At 40.8% G+C, this 10,772-nt stretch overlaps 1 pseudogene; it reads left to right on the top strand.

The window, feature by feature from the left end:
• The first annotated feature begins 6,830 nt into the window (after nucleotides 1–6,830).
• Nucleotides 6,831–9,837, top strand: LOC138107063 (nucleoporin NUP42 pseudogene; annotated as a pseudogene).
• The last annotated feature ends 935 nt before the right edge of the window (nucleotides 9,838–10,772 follow it).

Below are 10,772 nucleotides of genomic sequence, written 5' to 3'. Positions count from 1 at the left end.
TTATTTTAAGCTTAGTTCCCTGCTTTCTCTGGGCTGCCTGTAATTCTCTCCTGCTGAACTTGAAATGTCAGTATCTTCATTCAAAATCACTTACTCGAGTTCATACCTCTTCATTTTAGACTTTTATTACTGGCAAAAAAGTATTCATATTCATATGAGTTTTTACTGTACATATGAACTTGATTGAGTTTTCTGTCTCATGCTTTATGAGGTTTTTATTTTTAATATTGAGCAGTGATAAAAGGGACCTTATCTGCCTACACATGATCAGTTACACAGCCTCATGTTTTATAGCATCCCATGCCTAAGTGTAGGCATACTGCATCCCAGAGGATTTAACCACCTCAGTAACAAAAGATAACAGTAAAAATTAAAAATTCAAGACAGTTGGCTCTTTTACCCTTCTGAAAATTAGTTGTTCTCTCCCCTCTCCCCCCCCAAAAAACCCCAAAAATACCACTCCCTATATTTAAATTAGAAGACAAGACTACATTATTCATGTATAGTCTTAAATGAAGAAGGAAGATTTATGTTTCTGCTCTGGGTTTATCATAGGTCTCTGAACAACCAGTAAATGTTCAATATCATATTTATACTCCCACATGCTGTGATTTTTGCTGCCTGAGAGACTCCATGGCATATGCCCTCTGCTCATCTGCAGTTGTGAAAATATTTCAGCTGCCATTTGTAGAGCAAACCAAATGAAAGGAATGAAAGCACTAAAGAATCCTTTTAATACTACACAAAATACCCTTGCTGAATTTACCACCACCATTTCAGTGCTTACTTACAAAAAAAAGAAACATTATCTCTCTCCAGTGATACTTTTTGTTTCACCAGATATCAACATTGGATGTTGCTTTGATAATGAAGCTGACAAACGATTTCTATTCACAATTCAGCCTCCACAAATATTTTTATATAAATAGCAGCATTTTCAACCATTTACTTTTAAGTACATACTTTCTAGCAGCATTATGTCTGACCCATCAACTCTAATGGCCATTTCACCCAGGCCTCTTAAAAAATAAGATGGTGATAATTTCAGACATATTTATCTGTTGAGAAACTTCTGGCTTTAACAGGCCTACACTGATATTTTTATTTGATATGTTGTTGTATAATACAAAGCATTTTTTGTTGGGGCCCCCACTCAAGAAGTCCACATGGGGTTGTGCTCATCCTCAGCTGCCTGATGCACAAAACCACCAAGCTGATTAATCCCCTGGCTCACCACTCAGGCATCTACAACTCAAAATTACAGTTCTTACTTCTTACCCTGAGCACACCCAAGTATCTGACACTAGCAGTGGAGGGAAAAAACATATACAGACACACAAATATATACATAATAATATATGGGGGGACCAAAAAACAAAGTTCAGCAAGGAGTGCATGCGTTGGCTATTGTTTGTGGCAGTGCAGGTGGCTCCAGCCACTCTGTCTCCTGAGGAGAACTCACACAACCACCTGTGGAGGTCAGCAACCCAAGTTTAGCATGTAACTTCAGTCATGGTGAGAACCCATGATTCCCTTGTTCTGTCTTTTGCATGTTTTTCCTTGGTTGGTTAATGTTTTCCCCTCCCTGTTTTCTATATGAAGCGATGTATATTCATTTCCCAAGTTTAATATGTATCAGTTCTAGAAAGTTCTTTGTTCCTCAATGCCCCATTGGATCCTTCCCTATGTCCCTCCTATGTGATGTTCCCATTGGTTCCCTTTCTGTCAACCCCACCTGCTTGTCTCCATCCCATTAGCTGTGATCCCTTTCCCCACCTATTCTGTACCCAGTATAAAAATCCCTGGACCCTCCCACCAATTTGTCTCTTTGTCCCTGCCTTTTCAGTGAAACAAACCTGCATGGAATACTTATGGAGAGTCCCCTCTCTCTTTCTTCTTTGCCTTCTTCACCTGCGTGCCTGCCTGACAGCGACAGAAGGATACAGCCCCTTTTGGGTGAGGAGCTCTGCCCCTTTTCATTGTGTGTTGGGCACTGAGTGCCGCCTTCCAGAGGGGTTTCAGCGTTGACCTCTGGGCTTCTTTGTGTCGGCACATGAGGGGTAAAACCCCCTTCTGCCAGCTCCCAGTGGCTGCACACCCCCCCAGTAGTTCACCAGGTACAAACTGTCTGCACACCTTCGAAGCAAGAACTCTGGGGAAGGTTGGTGTATCACCCCAAGGGAGGCCTGAAACCAAGGATGGAGTAGCATGAAGGTGTTGCAGTCATGCTTTGTTGAAATCAATGCACATATGAAACAAAGGATGGAGCAGCATGGCGGTTTTGCTCTGTTGAAAACAGTGCAGATAATAGGAACTAAGCCAATGGAATTACCCAGATGGTAATCAAAAGCTGGAATTTGCTTCATTATCTCAAATACACATGTTACTTTTCATGCTCTACGTAAGCTAATGAGTGAAGTCACTCAAATTCCATCTAAACATGAAATCGTAACCTTGCACTTTCTCCTCCCGCAAAGTGAATAATATAAATATAGATTAAGTAGGGGGAAAGGTCAGAGAAGACTCCATTGTAACTTCTGAGATCCATCAATGGGCTGAACCTGTCTTGTCCCCATAAGGATGCCAGTTGGGTAAGAGCCTTATTCTATGTTCACTAAATGATTATTTTGAGCTAGCTTTCATTGGTGATTAGAGCTTGTCTGGATATTGCTTGAAATTCATTTTTGCAGTCAGTACACTGCTGATGGCAATCTCTGAACCTAAGCCTGTCACAGTCTTCTATTACCAATGTGTTTGATAATAAAGTGTGCTATTCCATGAAGTGTGAGTTTGGGTCCTTCAAGGGTGCTGGCAGCTGCTGGCAGTGGATAACATGCTTGAAAAAACTGATAATAAGCTAACCAAGAGTGGGGACACTGTCAGCGTGTGACCCTGAATTATTGGTCAAATCACCCGGTGATACAGTGGCTGTTTAGTGGGGTCCCCATAACAGAGCCCTGACAGTCTAGTCAGGCACAAGGGTCTCATCCTCCCTGGGGGCACTGATAGATTGCTCAAATATAAAGGGTTCAAGGAAACATTTCCCTTTCACTTGACAGTATATCACTCTTACAACCCAACAACTAACATGCAGCTTTGGCTTGAGCTAAAACCCTGAGGAAGGTTTTCACAATTAATACAGAGAAAAGCTATCTTGAAAGCAAGTAGAGTCTGGTCACCACTAATAACTCATGTGTACCTGCAAGCTTCTCAGCAGCTCACAGGAAAACCACAAAACCAATGTGAATGTTAGTGAATTTATAGAGAAAACATGCACATACTTGGCATCATGAGAACACAAGTTCAAGTGCTCACTTCCCTTGAGATGGGTCAGAGACATACCCCAGGCTGCATGCACTGAGAGGATACCTCTGCTACCCAGCAGCTCGTATTTGGGATGGGGAATCTCATTTTCTTAATGAAGGACATTGGCTGAGATAAGCCTTTGGAGAAAGGCCAAAGGTGGGGAGAAGGGACTCCATTCTCGGTATCTCATCCCTCAGCAGCATGAGCAGACAACAACTGAGCTTGAAAAGTCCTGAGAGTTCTCAGAGCTACCAGCACTGGGAGAGTAACACTGAGATGTCTCACCTAAGCAAATGCTCCTGCAGATGTTGGCACCTCTTTGTGACTCACCTCAGCACAAAAGCCTATGGCTGCCGAAATACGTGATTGTATCTCACTACTAACCTAAATGGGGCTACTCCTACAATTAAGGACTAATTGCATGAGAAGGGATTCCTTGATGAAGTTCTTAGGCTTGTGTGTTTCTGGTCAAGCCCTCAATGGATGCAAATCAGCACAGCTTCAAAGAAATTAGTTAAGTGATGCTAAAGGTGTAGCTTCCACTATTTGTGTGTTTTAGAGGGAAAGCAATAGAGACAAAGCAATTCTGCATGGAAAGTTGTCTCTACTAACATACTAGTAATAGATAAAGTAGGTTGGCACGGTATAATTTATTTGGATTTTCATTATGTTCTGTTTAAAATTGTTAGGCAAACTAATTAGTCATGTGTTAAATGCCAAGCTTCTGGAGTGGGATTTGAAACTGATTAAAAGGTACAAAGGTAGAGAATTTAGGAATGTAAATGGTAAGAACTTGAAGGTAGCTGTGGAGGGCCAGTACTATTTAGTATATTTAAGTTATTAGTAAACAATCAGGAGATGATTGTGTGGGAGTCTTTGGAGGCCATAAAAATGTTGAGGTGCATCAAGTCTGAAGGAGGTATGAGGAATTAAAAAGGATGTAGTATGTAAGCAGATGGTTATTGTCTCTAAGACAAAGTGACACTAGAAAACACCTGTCTTAGAAAGAGTGAGCAGTCATCAGCAGTCCTGTCCTTAAAAGCAGCTTGAGCAATTTTAAAACAAGCCTCAGCTGATAAGTGGAAGAAAACCATTTCCTTCCACAGAAAACATCAGTTTGCCTGGTCATTGCTAAAGCACAAGTCAACAATGGAGCATCTCTCCTGTGGGGAAAGGCTAGAAGAACTGGGGTTGTTCAGTCCCCTGAAGGCTCCAGAGAAACCTTTCAATACTTAAGGGGCTTATAAGAAAGACAGAGAAACACTTTCCAGTAGGGCTGGCAGTGATAGTGCAGTGGGGAATGGGTTTAAACTTAAAGAGGTCATGTTTAGATTAGATGTTAGGAAGGAATTCTTTATGGTGAGGGGCGGAGGCACTAGAACAGGTTGCTCAGAGAAGCTGTGGATCCCCCATCCCTGGATGTGTGTAAGGCCAGGCTGGATGGGGCTCTGAGAAACCTGGTCTAGTGAAAGGTAGGGGAGTTGGAACTAAGTGGTCTTTAAGGCCCCTTCCAAACCAAGCCATTCTATGCTTCCCTTCCCTTCTTTTCTCTTCCTCTCTCTACTTCCCTCTACTATAAAATCTCTGTGGGCTGAACCACAACCGTTTTGCACCTGTTCACAGAAACCTTTTGCAGCTGCAAGTGTCATTCTGGGAGAAGCAGCTGAGTGTACAGGCAAATAATAGTTATTTTAGCAAATTTTCTCATGGCTATTTCACACTTCAGGCACAACAGCTTCAGAAGATGAAGGACTCTTGCATACCAGCATTTATACAAAAACTTTTGTTCCTCACTGACCTTGAGTCTTGTATGTCTGTGGGAGATGGATGGTATATAATAACAGCAGTGCTGGGGGAAGTTCAGTCAGTCACAGCTTATACACACAGGTAAATGCATTTTATTAACTGGAAGCTTTCATTTTCTCTTGTAGGCTCACAGGAGCCCCTTATGGCATTTTTGTAAGGAGAAAATGGAACTGAATAATCTTTCAAGAAAAAGAAAACATCAAGCTTACAATTAATTCAGCTCTAAAAAATGCCGAACATGGGTTCAAAAGCCAATTTAAAATCTTCAATATAACATCAAAAAATACTACAAAAGGATTTAAGTATTTTTAAACAGGAATGTTCTCTTCCAGAGTCAAACCACTTCAGAAGTTGACAACTTTCTGTGTTCATAACCAGCAGCTTCCCTTTGAAGCAACTTTCAAATTGAGATCTGACAGAATAACTCAACATTACAAAACAGGAAAGTACTATAAATTATGCTTATTATTTTGAGGGCTACAAAAATACAGTCACAGATAAAAATCTCAAGATGTGCACAGCCTAAAAAACTTACCCTGCCTTACAGAGATTCTAGCTGATAGATAAGTGGGCAAAAATATACAGGAAAGCAATGCAATAAGAAAAATAAAATCCATTAATTAGCAGCCTGTTTTGTGGGGTCATGTATAAAGAAATTAAAACAACTGTTGTGAATTCTACTTTTGTCTCTAGGACGTCTTCATTTCCACACTAGTTCACAAATTATTTTTTTTTTTTATAAAAGAATGCTGGCACTTCAGAAAAAAATTACTTATGTGGGGCTATTTCCATGACTGCTAGAACTTACCTTATGGGATTAGCTGCCCAGAAATTATACTGGAAATATGGGTCCTGCAAAAGAGAGTATTCCTTTATTCAGGTCCAAAAGCTTGATATATTTGCTGCTTGGAAGGAAGGATTTGTTCAGTGAGGCTATTGCAATCTGATTATGTGACACTGCATGGTACCAGGAATAAACAGACATCAAAGACAGCACTGTGAATGCAAGAACAGCTTAAAGCTTTAGCAGACACACTCTGAAAAAACAGGGAGAAAGGACATGGAAGAGACCTTAGCAGCATATATCTCCAAGTAAGGTGTGCCAGAAAAACTGAGTGATTGTAAAAGAAGAGGTTTAATTCTGACAGTCTTCTAACTGTGAAGAAGTGGATGTGTTTCAATTAAGTTTTCACTTAATTTGGGCGGATGAAGCTACACTGTGAAAGAACCTTGCTTTTCATGCAAAAGTGTGACTCTTGGCTGGCTGGCCCCAGGCTGGACACCTCAAGGCTGGACAAACTGTTTTGCTCTTTCCCAGGACCCCTGTCCTACAGAAATAACTTAAAAATTAAGTCACTCCCATTCAATTTTAGGTAGCGCTTAAAAAAATGTAAATAGCATTAACATTCTTCCTTCTACCCTTCTCTCTCCCTTTAACATCTGCCAGAGTATCTGTACTTTGCTGGCTGGGACACTCACCTAGGTGGTGGCAGGTGATTGGAATTCTTTCAGGTGGAGAAGGGAAGGGAATTGTATCCCATATAGAGTATTCTGCCCACTTGGAATTACACTGTAAAGATTACATGTAAGGAAGTCACTGCTACTTTCTCTGGTTATGTCTTATAGGACTACTGCTCCACTTCTAAAGAAAATTTCTGGGACAATCTACTTACTTCAGTGTGTCTGGAGGGAAGAACCTTCTGGGAGGCAGAGGCAGGATGACTATGAGTCCAGGCAAGGATGAGGATGTGAGATGGAAGCTTATTCCCCATAGCTCCTCAAAGTGATTTGAGACAACTTTCCCCTCCAAGTGCTGACTGTGAATTCCTTATGAGACATCCAGTCCTTGGGTAAGCAGAGAGGACAGGCAATGTAAGGCTGTCGATTCCTGTATGGGAAGAGGAAGCTTAAAACTGGACTATACACAGAGACACACAGTTTTCCAGCACTCACATCTGTTGGTGGACCCAGACCAATGCTCACTTCATTGTGTTGTGTCTCCTGGAGAACCCCTGAGGCTGGCATTGACACACTATGAGTAGAACGTACAGAAATCTACCTTGTTGCTGGTGCCACATGGGAATTGAAAGGATTTCTGTCACCACTGAGACCAGAAAGTTTAACATTCTTTATTAGCTCTGTGTTTTCTTTCTTAAAAAAAAATTCGGAGACTGGCATTTAATGCTCCCTGATTTGCATATAGCTAAGCTATATGGTATGGTAATTTTTGCTTTGGTTTTTTTTACACATTATTTCTATTGTTGTCATAGCCTTTTGAGATTTGCCATTTATGACCTAAGCACTAAACAAATGACTAGGATGCCACTTAATCTTTTTTGGATATTTTTCATACACAATGTTCCCTGCATAGTGACAGATTCAGTATTGTTAAAAAAACAGCAGGAGAAAAACCCAATTAAACCTGCAATTTTCCACCAAGCAAGGCACATATGCAATGTGCCCACCAAATGACTTCCTTGTACAGGACATATCTACAGGAGGATTTTCCCTTGGGGGCACAGTGTGTCTCATTTCCTAAAACTGCTACCTTTCTACAGAAGAGCAGTATAAATAAAACATAACCATAATGTCTTTCTTCACCTCAGATATATATACTGAATTTACATGAAGGGCTAAGGCTCTCCAGACCTCTGAAAGCTGCCCAGGCTTTCAGTTGCAGCTTCATTGTACACACCAGAAAGTTATTGCTTCCCATGTTGTTCAGGCTATTTTGGTGTGCAGCTCCTCCATACATGGGTAATCATTTAATTTTCACATATGCAGGAGGAAGACTAGACAGTTTTATGTTCACAGAACTGGACCCCTCCTTTGACATCCTGTCTGCTCTTTAAAATCATTCATATTAAGGAACTCTTGGTTTGATTCACAGGGAACCCAAACCCTGATTTATAGCAAACCTAGGGTGCAATTTGTCTCCCACCACTTCAGCTGTCCTCAAGCTCAACACTTTTGGTAAGCAAGTCTTCTCCATTTCCTCCATACTCAGAGGAGCATTTTTTGATATAAGTATCTTTCTGCTCAGTGATTCATCAGCATCTCCTCTTTCAGGATGGGCTGAGTCATTTGTTTCTCTGTCCAACAATTAAGAGCCCAGATCACTTTCTTACTCAACAATTAACTCCAAAGCAATTAACATTAAAACAGTTGAATCTTACCTCCAATCGAATCATTGCTCCTCAGTTACTATTTTTATGTCAGGAATGGTGACACTGTGACATAAATCCCAGGGAACTTGGGTAAAGTAACACTCCTCTGAGTGTCCTGGTTTTGGCTGCAATAGAGTTCAGTTTTTTCTTCATAGCTTATTCAGTGCTGTAGTTTGGGATCTAGTATGATAATAATATTGATAACACACTGATGTTTTGGTTGTTGCTAAGTAGTTCTTACCCTAGGTCAAGGACTTTTTGCAGAACAGATTTTCTGCATTTACTGTCAAAATATTGCTGATGGCTACAAAGATGAAGAGGAGAGACTTCCTGACTGTGTAGTGAAAGACATGGAAATTTGGGAATCTTCAGGACAATGGATAGTTTCATCTTACTCACCAATGAAAGAAAAGCTGAATGTGTCAGGCTTCTCAGATTTCTTGCCAGAACAGTCCATCTGGAATGTTATGAGTGCCGAGCAAACAGTAACATTCGGAATTATATATAAATCCTGTCCCACACAATGGACAATGGAAGAATCAGCTGCCTCAGTTGAAAGCTTTAAATGCATTGACAAAAGCAGCTGTGCCATCTGAATTAAATAACACAATTACTCAACCCTTGCCTTCCTTTGGATTTGGAGGACCACAAACATCAAGCCTTGGGCTGCCAAGCTTTCCCGTGAACAGCAGTAGTAACAGTGCTACCAATTTCTCATTTACAATGATTTCCAGTCTTGCCAGTGCATCATCATCTGGAAACACTGCTGCTTTTGAGAGCATTTCTGTTGGTTGTAATCCCCCTGCATTTGGGGCTACATCCTAGCAATTGCCTAGCAATGCTTCTGCTGTGAACTCTTCAAGCAGCACTGTGCTTACCGCCTTTGGAACATTTAATGCTGTAGTACCAACTTCTGCTTCACATTCCAGCAGTATTTTATTTGGATAGACTGCCAGTGTCTCTGGACATAACATCACATCAACATCCTCTGCACTCACAAACAAGAATACATCAAAAAAGTTATTTACACCAAAAGCAGATGAAGAATTGAAACAATCTGAAGCAAAAAAGATTGCAGTGAGAAAAATTCGTCTTAAGCTACCACTACTAGAACTTTAAAATGTTTAGGACTTTTTAAGTTTATTTTGAAATAATATATTTTTGTAATTTCTCTGATAGCTCAACTACACAATTTTGTGGTTGAGTAATGAAACAAAATGTTTCAGTTCACTTTTGTTTTATCTTCTGCAATAATAAACTCTCAGGTAAGAAAAAAATTAACAAGGCCAGTTTGAATGTGGCTTTGAGCAACCTGGTCTAGTGGCAGGTGTCCCTGCCCATGACAGGGGAGTTAGAACAAGATGATCTTTAAGGCCACTTTCACCCCAAACCATTCTATGATTCTGTGACTTTTCAGTTTCCCATGCTCTGTCAGTGAGCAGGTGCACAAGAAGCCAGGAGGCAGCAAGGCCAGGACAGCTGATCTGAACTGTCCAAGGGGATATTCCATACCATAGAATGTCATGCCCAGTATCTAAACTTGGCAGAATTTGCCAGGAGGGGGAGGTCATTGATTGGGGATGGGTGGGAAGCAGTCAGTAGATAAAGAGCAATTGTGTTGTGCATCACTTATTTCTCTTGAGTTTTATTTATATTTAAATATCTTTCTCCTTTTCAATAAAATTTTTGTTCTTATTATTGTTATTATCATGTTTATTAGCAGTAGTATTATTATATTTTACTGTATTTGAAGTCTTAAACTGTTCTTATCTCAACCCATGGGTTTTACCTGTTTTTCTGATTCTCCTCCCCACCACACCAGGAGTGCATGGGGGAGTGAGAGAGCACTTGTGTGGTTGATGCCTGGGTTTAAACCAGAACAGAGTCAAGAGTCCAAGAGCCCTAGGTAATAATCTCTATTCCAACAATATTTATGCACATATAACTAGAAAGCAATTAGGTAAAATGCATGACTAGTGATAGAAGTGACACCGTTCTGCCAAGCTGGGGCTCTTACCATTACCCAAATGTGTCAGGTCCCTTTTTCCTCTGTGTCCCTGGAAGCTGATACTCCTGGATATCCAGTGGTCTGTCTGCAATGGGACAACTGCAGAGAGCATTTGCTTAGAGTGGTTACTAGCCCAGCATAAGGGCACTTTCCATTTTGCTTGGGGGAGACCTGAATGTTGACAAAAAGGAACAGCAGCTCTATTCCTTCCCAATAAGCACATATGTTTCCTATCCAGCAGCTCATCACCTGAGCTCATAAAATAGTTCTAGGATGCAAATCCCACTCTTACCTCAGCATCAAGAGCATGGGGACGCAGAGAGACAGGCTGTTTCAATGTATCCCTGTGGGCTGTCTAGTGCCAATACCAATCCTACACACCCAAGAGTCCCTATTAAAATCATAACAAAATTAAGTACATAGCAGGAACTTAAAAATTTTATTTCCAGGACGGGTACTTAACACTGGGTCCAGTGTAAAACATG

This window comes from Aphelocoma coerulescens, chromosome 3 (genome assembly GCF_041296385.1).
Source record: "Aphelocoma coerulescens isolate FSJ_1873_10779 chromosome 3, UR_Acoe_1.0, whole genome shotgun sequence".
NCBI classification, from domain to species: Eukaryota; Metazoa; Chordata; class Aves; order Passeriformes; family Corvidae; genus Aphelocoma; species Aphelocoma coerulescens.
The sequence above is the reverse complement of the archived record's forward strand: the minus strand, read 5'-3'. Positions and strand labels throughout refer to the sequence as shown.